Here is an 11,953-nt window from a genome sequence, read left to right as displayed (position 1 = left end):
GTCATTTTCCAAAGGGAACCTCTGGACACTTAGGGGTCTATTTACTAAGCAGTGTTAGGAGACAGAGTGAAAAGTGATAAGGTGCCAGCCAATCAGCTCCCAACTGTCATCTCACAGGCTGTGTTTGAAAAATGACAGTTGGGAGCTGATTGGCTGGCACCTTATTGGTGGGTACACACTAGACGATATACTCCCTGAGCGATATCGTCTAGTGTGTCCCCGGCAGGCTGTGCTCAATGTCGTTCATGACATTGAGCACAGCCGCTGAACGATATCATTAACGATATCGTTCAGCGCCGGGCTCTCTCCCCCATTCCCTGACATGCAGCAACCTGACGAGATCGTCAGGTTGGCCTGCATGTCAGCCCGATGAACGATGATGACGAACGACCCGCGGGAATGCGCGTCATCGTCATCGTTCATCTTTTTGGGCTTAAAAATGGACGATAAAGTGGACGACTGAACGATAACGATAACGTTCAGTCGTCCACTTTATCGCCCAGTGTGTACGCACCATATCACTTTTCACTCTGTCTCCTAACACTGCTTAGTAAATAGACCCCTTACTGCCCATACACAAATGTCCAATAAAACAACGCAGACGTAAATCAGCCCATCTCTCCCATAGGGAACGGTACAGAGCAAAAAGATTTTTCTATATCAGCTGCAAAGGACGGCACACGAGAGCCCCCTGTTCGGTCAGTTACATTTCTCGATACTTTCTCAATGAACAAAAACAATTCATTCGGACAACTGTTCCCCCGTAGATGGGAGTAAATATGGCAAGCCATTTCTCCAGCTGTCACAAGAAGTCAATCAAAACTGGAATGTAGGCGAAGGATGATCTATCAGTGTGTCCACTAGATGGCGGAAATAACCTAACAATGAGCAGGCCCCAATGTGTAAAGCCAAAAGCTGGAGGAGATGGGGGCGTGTGCTTAGACCCCCCTCCAGTGACGTCACAGCCTTTGCTGGGAAGTATAGGCTGTGCTGTCACGCCAGTGTCAGTCTGATGAAGATTGGCACTCAGGTAAGCTGTCATTCATTCTCAATGTCAGGAGCTGCTTTCCAGGCTGCGGGCTGCTGCCGTCGCTGTTGTTGCTTGCAGCCGCTGTGTGTGTGTGCTGTCTTTGCAGTGTGTGCCTCTCCCTCTCTCTCCCTCTCTCTCTCTCTTTTTTTTTTTTTTTTTTTTTTTTTACAGTCCCATAGTCGGAGCTCTTCATACAGGCAGGGCACAGGAGGAGGAGGCAGCGCAGGGCAACCTCACTGCTAATGCAATTACTCCTCACCGCCCGGATCTATGCCAGCGCGGATTTCATACATAGCTGTATATTTATCTGTACACACACATATATATATATACACACACATATTATATATGTATATCTACTCAATATAAATATATACACACACTTGTATCTTATATAGATACATTTATACACTTTTATATTAATATATTTTTTAAAATTAAGATTATATATACACACAAATATTTATTTATATACACACACACATATATATATATATATATAAACACACATCTAAATATATCTATACACACACTCATATACATATAGACACACACACATTTTAATACACGCTTTTATATTAATACAGACTTTTCTATCTCATATATACATATTTATTACCACTTTTATATTAATATACAAACGCACACAACCCGCACATATAAAAAACACACAATATTTATATATGCAAATACAAACAATAGTTCTCCTTCATGTGATAACTATTGTCTTATATACACTGTATATACACTTTTCCGATATGAAGCACCGAAGGAACCTTTTTGGCAATGTTGACAATTTCCTTCTGTACATTTATTTATTTATTTTTTACGTTTTTTTTAACTCTCCGCTGTCTTTTTTGAATATTATTTTGGTTGCATTTTTTTTTTCCTCTCTTTTTAATCAATGCTCGATTGGACCCTTCTACTTCTGCAAATGCAGTAATGACAGAGCACGCAGGGGGGGAAAGCTGCTGTAACACTGAAATATATTGTTATCTTGTGATATTCTGGTGTGTAGTGTTTTGTGTGTATGTGTTTGTGCCTTATTGCTTAGCATCTGCTGAGACGGGTTTGGAACTTAAAGAGCGTAGCTTACCGGTAACAAATGCAGCCATGTGAAGTTAAGTAACGTAGACAATGGCAATATGTTAATGTGACAGCAATGTTTTAGCTACTCTATGCTTATAGGAAATACACATTATTACTAATCGTAAACCCGACCAGAATGTCAGAGAGGATAGAGGGATGTTATTAGAGAGGAGAGTGGTGTTTACCAGATCCATCCCTGTGTATAATGTAATAAGGTGAAATTGATGTTTCTCTGTGTCCGTCTCGGAGAATCTCTTGTAGAACTGTTGGGACCCCCGTGACGTGTTACAGTTTTGTTTTCTAAACTTGTCTTTAATCCAGTCATTGCAGCTGAAGGGTCCGGCTCCTTGTTGTGAGAGTAAGGGTCTTCCATTGAGGCACTGGGGGGGTCCTCTAATATTGTTCTAATTAAAATCGGACTAATCCCATACTGAGCAGTTTCAGCTGTTACTCTTTTACTTTAGTGCGACTTTTACACTCTGTCATTACCTGCGCTGCCGTGTCCACTTAAAGTATGGAGATGTATTCAGAAAAATAACATTTATGTGCAGCGGTGGTTACAGGCCAGAGATTTCCGAGGTGCTCCTTAGTTTAGGATAATGAAATATACCAGGTCCTACTCCTGTGACATCCCCCGACGTTCTCTGTTTAATTGACAACACTATTGATTATGCACGCATCGCAGTACTTTCCCAATACAAAGCTGGGGATAATAACGAGCTGAGGGGACGCAATCAGGTGCCGGTCACGGCTTTGACAAGAGGTTAATCTGATTAATTACAGGGAGAGTCTGATGTGAAGGGCCACATGTGTGCATTCATCTTTACGCTGTAACTTTTCATCTTTGTGTGATGTACAGTGAAAGTTTGGTCATAACAAATGCAAAAAAAAAAAAAAGAAGTAAATGACAAAAAGTAAATGGTTTCCTTGCCTGCCAGTCGTCGCACATTAGGGCTGTGAGCGAAAAAAAAAATATTGTTCGCTTGGTAAAACTTTTTCCCCTCTTGAATCCATTGAGAGCTCATAACAGTTTTTTTTTTTCTATGTCTTTCATGGAGAGGCTTTAATTTGTGGAAATACACAGTTTAAACGGCATTCATTTGCATTCTACAGATGGGTCGTGTGGTAATAATTTTTTTTTTTTCCCGAGGATTTTAATTGTAGCAATTAAGAAGGAAGGAAACAGCGTTGTATGGCTGCGGACTCTGCTACATCTGCTGCGGGGAGGGGAGGGAGGGCTCTCACCGAGATCCGGATAGTGCTACTATGGCACTTGCTGTACAGGATCACGGGGGTATTTATCAAAGCCGGGAGAGAGCTAAAATTGTGAGAGATAAAGTACTAACCAATCAGCTTCCTATTCACATTTTGCAGGCTGTGTTTCTAAAATGATAGTTAGGAGATTATTGGTTGGTAATTTATATTTTTACAATTTTATTTCTGTCCTAGCTTTGATAAATATCCTCCACACCCCATATGCTGCCTTGAAGCTTTTCCTCTTGGTGTCTTGGGGTAAAAAAAACTTTTAGGTAAAACTTCACCTAACTTTTTTTTAATGTTCACTTATTTACAGTTGAGTGGCATATGACAGGAATATCGCATGGCATATTACAGGAATATCACATGGCATATTACAGGAATATCGCACATCTATTGATAACTAGCGTGCTGGAATATTACATAACACGAAGCTTCCTCATTTATCCTAAAGTAGTAAAGTATCTTTAGTCTTGTGGTCTGTGCCAGTAGGAACATGTCTCTTGAAAATAATTATTTACACATAATTAATATTGTCAAAGTATATTATTGTGTATTTAATGTAATGATAACTTGTTTTATGAACCAGTAGAACCACCACCCCCCCCTTTCTGATTATTACTCTGTATGTTGTGAGGGGAACAGAACAGAGATGTCACAATACAGGGACCTTCCCAAACTCCCCGTCACTTCTTTGCAGTAACCCCCTGGTCTACACTGAATGGTGGGATATGTTTCCCCCCAGCTTGTAAGACCACGGTCAGAGATAAGGATACGTGAATGGAGGGTGGTGGGTGCAATATCCTTTTATTTATGCTGGTAGGGGTCTATCTAGGGGTTCTATCCTAGTTGGTGCTAAACTTTTTTTTTTAAAGTGACGGCAGGAATCTAATGAGTCTTTCAATCCGCTGGGCATTGCTGAGCCCCAGAAGCCCAAGCTACAGGGGAGGGGGGCTCGAACGTAGTGACCTCCACCCATTAAAATACACAGCACACAATTACATAATACTATGGATTCCCAAAACGTTATCACACTAGGGGCCTTTAGGAGACCATCTTCATAGTAAAAGAAGCGTCTATCTTATGTAAGTGTCACAATACACTATTATTAATGTCATATAATAAGAATTACAATATCTAAAATAAATATACATGCAGTGACAATTGATTAAAGTGCAAAAACTAAATGATTAATTCTTGCAAAGGACAAGTAGCTGTTTGGGAACAATAAACCCAGTAAAGACAATTTATCTGTTACAATAATGCATTAAGTCAGATTTCTGGCTATCGTTATTAATAAGCAATATTTATAAACTGCCGAGACTATATTATTATTACATATATAACGCCAGCATATGCTGCGTTGCTTCCCAAATGGGATGAATGTAAAAGATGAGCAATCCTTTGCAGTCATGTATAAAGCAATAGGTATAGAAAGCTTGCCGAGTTACTTTACATGATTGACTTAAATGATACAATTCTGTACAACAAAGGTCTATGTGCTGGTACTTTGCCTGTTATGCAGTAACCTATTATACAGTATACATTATACATGACGATTTTGTAAACTGTCACAAGAAAGTGCAACTTAGAAAGCAATGTTTTCTAGTCCTATTACTTTATGTAGAATAGATTTATATATTAAGACAAGGCAATAGTGTTTAAATACTTTGTAAGGTGCTGCGGAACCGTATAAATAAATGATGATATTAATAGTAAAATAACAGCCACGGCGTACCCACAAGGGGAAATGTAACACGGTACTATATTCTTTTGAAGAATTCGTCCCAATTGCAGGAGGCCAAGCGTTTCCCGTGTGGGTGCAATCAGTCACATAACTATATACTGTGTTGTAGTAATTACGGTTATTAATATAACAACCTGTACAAGGGGCTGTAAAGCGATATGACCCAGCTGGGCTCCCCGTCCTGCTCATCAGACTGACAGCAGAGAGCACGCAACTGGACATCACTACAAAGTTTTACATTATATCGTTCAGAAAAAAAATAAAAAAAATATATATATAATTTTAGATCTGCCGATAGCAAGGTTGCGAAGAACGGAGGGAAATAAACATTTCAAAATATAAAAAATAAAATAGTCTTTATTCAGCCATTATTTTTTTAATGCTTAGAGTGCGAAATCGATATTTAAGGCCTCAGTGACTTGGTCGCAAGAATGCTAAATACTGTATCATGTTAATAGGTGGCTACAAACACTGCACGCTGCTGTTCGTTAATAAATGGCTCTACAGTAACGCAGACGACAAAGGGTTACGGGGCCCTGCTTTGTCCTCAGGGCCTGCTATTTCTATATGTGTAAGCCTTGCTCTATTTGCAGGGCTCCGATAGTCTAGCTTCTTGGTAACGAGAGGAATGAGAGCAGTGATCTGGTCTCCGGGGTGCCATCCTGCCGTAGAGAGGCACAATAAGAGCGGCTCTAGCTACCACTACTGCCGCCGCTGGCAATCAAAACTAGACCAGCACAAATCATGACACTAAAGCAGCTTATTACACGCCAGTTTACCAGTCACACGTAGAATCACATATACTCATTTTGGTCTTCATGTTTTGTTGAGAGGAGTATTTAGCTGATAACTAAATGTAAAGAATGTAAACGGCAACGATTTGAACAAAGGGAGAAAGTCCAGTTCTGGCTTCATTCAGCTGTTGTGGGGGAAACGTGAGACCCTTTATTATTACCCATCCTGCACAGTCATTAGCGTCACCTCCTTCATCCTTTTTTACTCATCTAAAAAATATCAACACAAAATCAAATATACATGAACATACATAGTATAGAGACCCAAAACATAAATACACATGGTACATATATATAACAGACGCAGATAGGCACAGGTATACACTGATCTACAGACAGATAGGCACAGGGATACACTGACCTACAGACAGATAGGCACAGGGATACACTGATCTACAGACACAGATGGGCACAGGTATACACTGATTTACAGACAGATAGGCACAGGCATACACTGACCTACAGACAGATAGGCACAGGTATACACTGATCTACAGACAGATAGGCACAGGGATACACTGACCTACAGACAGATAGGCACAGGTATACACTGACCTACAGACAGATAGGCACAGGGATACACTGACCTACAGACAGATAGGCACAGGGATACACTGACCTACAGACACAGAAGGGCACAGGCATACACTGACCTACAGACAGATAGGCACAGGTATACACTGATCTACAGACACAGATAGGCACAGGCATAGACTGATCTACAGACACAGATGGGCACAGGCATACACTGACCTACAGACAGATAGGCACAGGTATACACTGATCTACAGACAGATAGGCACAGGCATACACTGACCTACAGACAGATGGGCACAGGTATACACTGATCTACAGACAGATAGGCACAGGTATACACTGATCTACAGACAGATAGGCACAGGTATACACTGACCTACAGACAGATAGGCACAGGTATACACTGATCTACAGACAGATAGGCACAGGCATACACTGATCTACAGACAGATAGGCACAGGTATACACTGATCTACAGACAGATAGGCACAGGTATACACTGATCTACAGACAGATAGGCACAAGTATACACTGACCTACAGACACAGATAGGCACAGGTATACACTGATCTACAGACAGATAGGCACAGGCATACACCGACCTACAGACACAGATAGGCACAGGCATACACTGACCTAAAGACACAGATAGGCACAGGTATACACTGACCTACAGACACAGATAGGCACAGGTATACACTGACCTACAGACACAGATAGGCACAGGTATACACTGACCTACAGACAGATAGGCACAGGTATACACTGACCTACAGACGCAGATAGGCACAGGTATACACTGACCTACAGACACAGATAGGCACAGGTATACACCGATCTACAGACAGATAGGCACAGGCATACACTGACCTACAGACACAGATAGGCACAGGTATACACCGATCTACAGACAGATAGGCACAGGCATACACCGACCTACAGACACAGATAGGCACAGACATACACTGACCTACAGACAGATAGGCACAGGTATACACTGATCTACAGACACAGATAGGCACAGGCATACACTGATCTACAGACACAGATGGGCACAGGCATACACTGACCTACAGACAGATAGGCACAGGTATACACTGACCTACAGACAGATAGGCACAGGCATACACTGACCTACAGACAGATGGGCACAGGTATACACTAATCTACAGACAGATAGGCACAGGTATACACTGATCTACAGACAGATAGGCACAGGTATACACTGACCTACAGACAGATAGGCACAGGTATACACTGATCTACAGACAGATAGGCACAGGCATACACTGATCTACAGACACAGATAGGCACAGGCATACACTGATCTACAGACAGATAGGCACAGGCATACACTGATCTACAGACACAGATAGGCACAGGCATACACTGATCTACAGACAGATAGGCACAGGCATACACTGATCTACAGACAGATAGGCACAGGTATACACTGATCTACAGACAGATAGGCACAGGTATACACTGATCTACAGACAGATAGGCACAGGTATACACCGACCTACAGACACAGATAGGCACAGGTATACACCGATCTACAGACAGATAGGCACAGGCATACACCGACCTACAGACACAGATAGGCACAGGCATACACTGACCTACAGACACAGATAGGCACAGGTATACACTGACCTACAGACACAGATAGGCACAGGTATACACTGACCTACAGACAGATAGGCACAGGCATACACTGACCTACAGACGCAGATAGGCACAGGCATACACTGACCTACAGACGCAGATAGGCACAGGCAGACACTGATCTACAGACGCAGATAGGCACAGGCAGACACTGACCTATAGACGCAGATAGGCACAGGCAGACACTGATCTACAGACATAGATAGGCACAGGCAGACACTGACCTACAGACACAGATAGGCACAGGCAGACACTGACCTACAGACACAGATAGGCACAGGTAGACACTGACCTACAGACACAGATAGGCACAGGTATACACTGACCTACAGACACAGATAGGCACAGGCAGACACTGACCTACAGACAGATAGGCACAGGCAGACACTGACCTACAGACACAGATAGGCACAGGCAGACACTGACCTACAGACAGATAGGCACAGGCAGACACTGACCTACAGACAGATAGGCACAGGCATACACTGATCTACAGACACAGATAGGCACAGGCATACACTGACCTACAGACACAGATAGGCACAGGTATACACTGACCGACAGACACAGATAGGCACAGGCAGACACTGACCTACAGACAAATAGGCACAGGCATACACTGACCTACAGACGCAGATAGGCACAGGCATACACTGACCTACAGACGCAGATAGGCACAGGCATACACTGACCTACAGACGCAGATAGGCACAGGCATACACTGACCAACAGACGCAGATAGGCACAGGCATACACTGACCTACAGACGCAGATAGGCACAGGCAGACACTGACCTACAGACGCAGATAGGCACAGGCATACACTGACCTACAGACAGATAGGCACAGGCATACACTGACCTACAGACAGATAGGCACAGGCAGACACTGACCTACAGACACAGATAGGCACAGGCATACACTGACCTACAGACACAGATAGGCACAGGCATACACTGACCTACAGACGCAGATAGGCACAGGCATACACTGACCTACAGACGCGGATAGGCACAGGCATACACTGATCTACAGACGCAGATAGGCACAGGCATACACTGACCTACAGACAGATAGGCACAGGTATACACTGACCTACAGAAAGATAGGCACAGGTATACACTGACTTACAGACAGATAGGCACAGGCATACACTGATCTACAGACACAGATAGGCACAGGCATACACTGACCTACAGACACAGATAGGCACAGGTATACACTGACCTACAGACACACATAGGCACAGGCAGACACTGACCTACAGACAGATAGGCACAGGCATACACTGACCTACAGACAGATAGGCACAGGCATACACTGACCTACAGACGCAGATAGGCACAGGCATACACTGACCTACAGACAGATAGGCACAGGCATACACTGATCTACAGACGCAGATAGGCACAGGTATACACTGATCTACAGTCGCAGATAGGCACAGGCATACACCGATCTTACAGTCACAGATAGGCACAGGCATACACTGACCTACAGACACAGATAGGCACAGGCATACACTGACCTACAGACAGATAGGCACAGGCATACACTGACCTACAGACAGATAGGCACAGGCATACATTGACCTACAGTCACAGATAGGCACAGGGATACACTGATCTTACAGACACAGATAGGCACAAGTATACACTGATCTACAGTCACAGATAGGCACAGGCATACACTGATCTTACAGTCACAGATAGGCACAGGCATACACTGACCTACAGACACAGATAGGCACAGGCATACACTGACCTACAGTCACAGATAGGCACAGGCATACACTGACCTACAGACACAGATAGGCACAGGCATACACCGAGCTGCAGACACAGATAGGCACAGGCATACACCGAGCTGCAGACAGAGATAGGCACAGGCATACACCGACCTGCAGACATAGATAGGCACAGGCATACACCGAGCTGCAGACATAGATAGGCACAGGCATACACCGAGCTGCAGACATAGATAGGCACAGGCATACACCGAGCTGCAGACATAGATAGGCACAGGCATACACCGAGCTGCAGACATAGATAGGCACAGGCATACACCGAGCTGCAGACATAGATAGGCACAGGCATACACCGACCTGCAGACATAGATAGGCACAGGCATACACCGACCTGCAGACATAGATAGGCACAGGCATACACCGAGCTGCAGACAGAGATAGGCACAGGCATACACCAAGCTGCAGACAGAGATAGGCACAGGCATACACCGAGCTGCAGACATAGATAGGCACAGGCATACACCGAGCTGCCGACATAGATAGGCACAGGCATACACCGAGCTGCAGACATAGATAGGCACAGGCATACATCGAGCTGCAGACATAGATAGGCACAGGCATACACCGAGCTGCAGACATAGATAGGCACAGGCATACACCGAGCTGCAGACATAGATAGGCACAGGCATACACCGACCTGCAGACATAGATAGGCACAGACATACACCGAGCTGCAGACAGAGATAGGCACAGGCATACACCGAGCTGCAGACATAGATAGGCACAGGCATACACCGAGCTGCAGACATAGATAGGCACAGGCATACACCGAGCTGCAGACATAGATAGGCACAGGCATACACCGAGCTGCAGACATAGATAGGCACAGGCATACACATCGGTGCAGTTGGAAAAGTCTCCACCATTATCGGAAATTTGAATAACTGAATAACAATGTGACCCAGGTCTAAAATTAGATTTAGTATAGTTGCTGATGTGGGAGATGACTGGGTCGCTGATGTATTATCACTGTAAGTCATTCCTGCTGCTGGTGGGTGAGAGTCAGTGACGGCATATGGCGGTAAGGATCAGCTGAAGCGAGTATCTGACGGCATGTGAGAAGAATGATTACGGTGCTAATTGTATACCATACAGGAGAATCTCTCACATGTCGCCTTAGGTGCATCTGTATCCTGCACAACATTACCCTGCTGATACAGACACAGTGATAATTATTGTACGTTTAGTCCTACAATATATATATTACACTGTACAACAAATTAATACTTTTAATTTGTTTCCTTTCTAAAAATAGTCATACATTGCTAATAGTCATACATTACTAATTTGAGGTCAAGAAAAACTAAAATGATTTCAGATGTTTTTACTAGCTCTATTTTTTGAGCTACACTTCTTGCACTATACTGTATGTACATTAGTAATATAGTCATAGTGAAAAGCTATTTTAAAATAATCTGATATTTCCTTGATAGAAAATAAATAACAGTTGTTTTAATTCAATCAATCACAAATAATAATACAAAATGAAACAAACATACAGCATAGGAAACATACATACAGCATAGGAAACAAACATACAGCATAGGAAACATACATACAGCATAGGAAACATACATATAGCATAGGAAACACACATACAGCATAGGAAACACACCTACAGCATAGGAAACACACCTACAGCATAGGAAACACACATACAGCATAGGAAACATACATACAGCATAGGAAACACACCTACAGCATAGGAAACACACCTACAGCATAGGAAACATACATACAGCATAGGAAACATACATACAGCATAGGAAACAAACATACAGCATAGGAAACAAACATACAGCATAGGAAACATACATACAGCATAGGAAACATACATACAGCATAGGAAACATACATACAGCATAGGAAACACACCTACAGCATAGGAAACATACATACAGCATAGGAAACAAACATACAGCATAGGAAACATACATACAGCATAGGAAACAAACCTACAGCATAGGAAACACACCTACAGCATAGGAAACAAACATACAGCATAGGAAACACACATACAGCATA

General features: G+C 43.2%; 1 protein-coding gene across 2 annotated transcripts in view; it reads left to right on the top strand.

The window, feature by feature from the left end:
- Positions 1–980: 980 nt before the first annotated feature.
- Positions 981–11,953, top strand: part of PKNOX2 (PBX/knotted 1 homeobox 2) — a 500,974-nt gene continuing 490,001 nt past the window's right edge. The window contains exon 1 of one of the 2 annotated variants that reach the window (XM_088481784.1): positions 981–1,030. The gene's annotated coding sequence lies outside the window, so the exon portion shown is untranslated. The remainder of the gene's footprint in view (positions 1,031–11,953) is intronic. The other variant, XM_088481789.1, reaches the window with a different exon arrangement.

Source organism: Taudactylus pleione, unplaced genomic scaffold (assembly GCF_031769625.1).
Source record: "Taudactylus pleione unplaced genomic scaffold, aTauple2 ptg000278l, whole genome shotgun sequence".
Classification (NCBI taxonomy): domain Eukaryota; kingdom Metazoa; phylum Chordata; class Amphibia; order Anura; family Myobatrachidae; genus Taudactylus; species Taudactylus pleione.
This window is presented reverse-complemented; position numbering and strand designations above follow the sequence as displayed.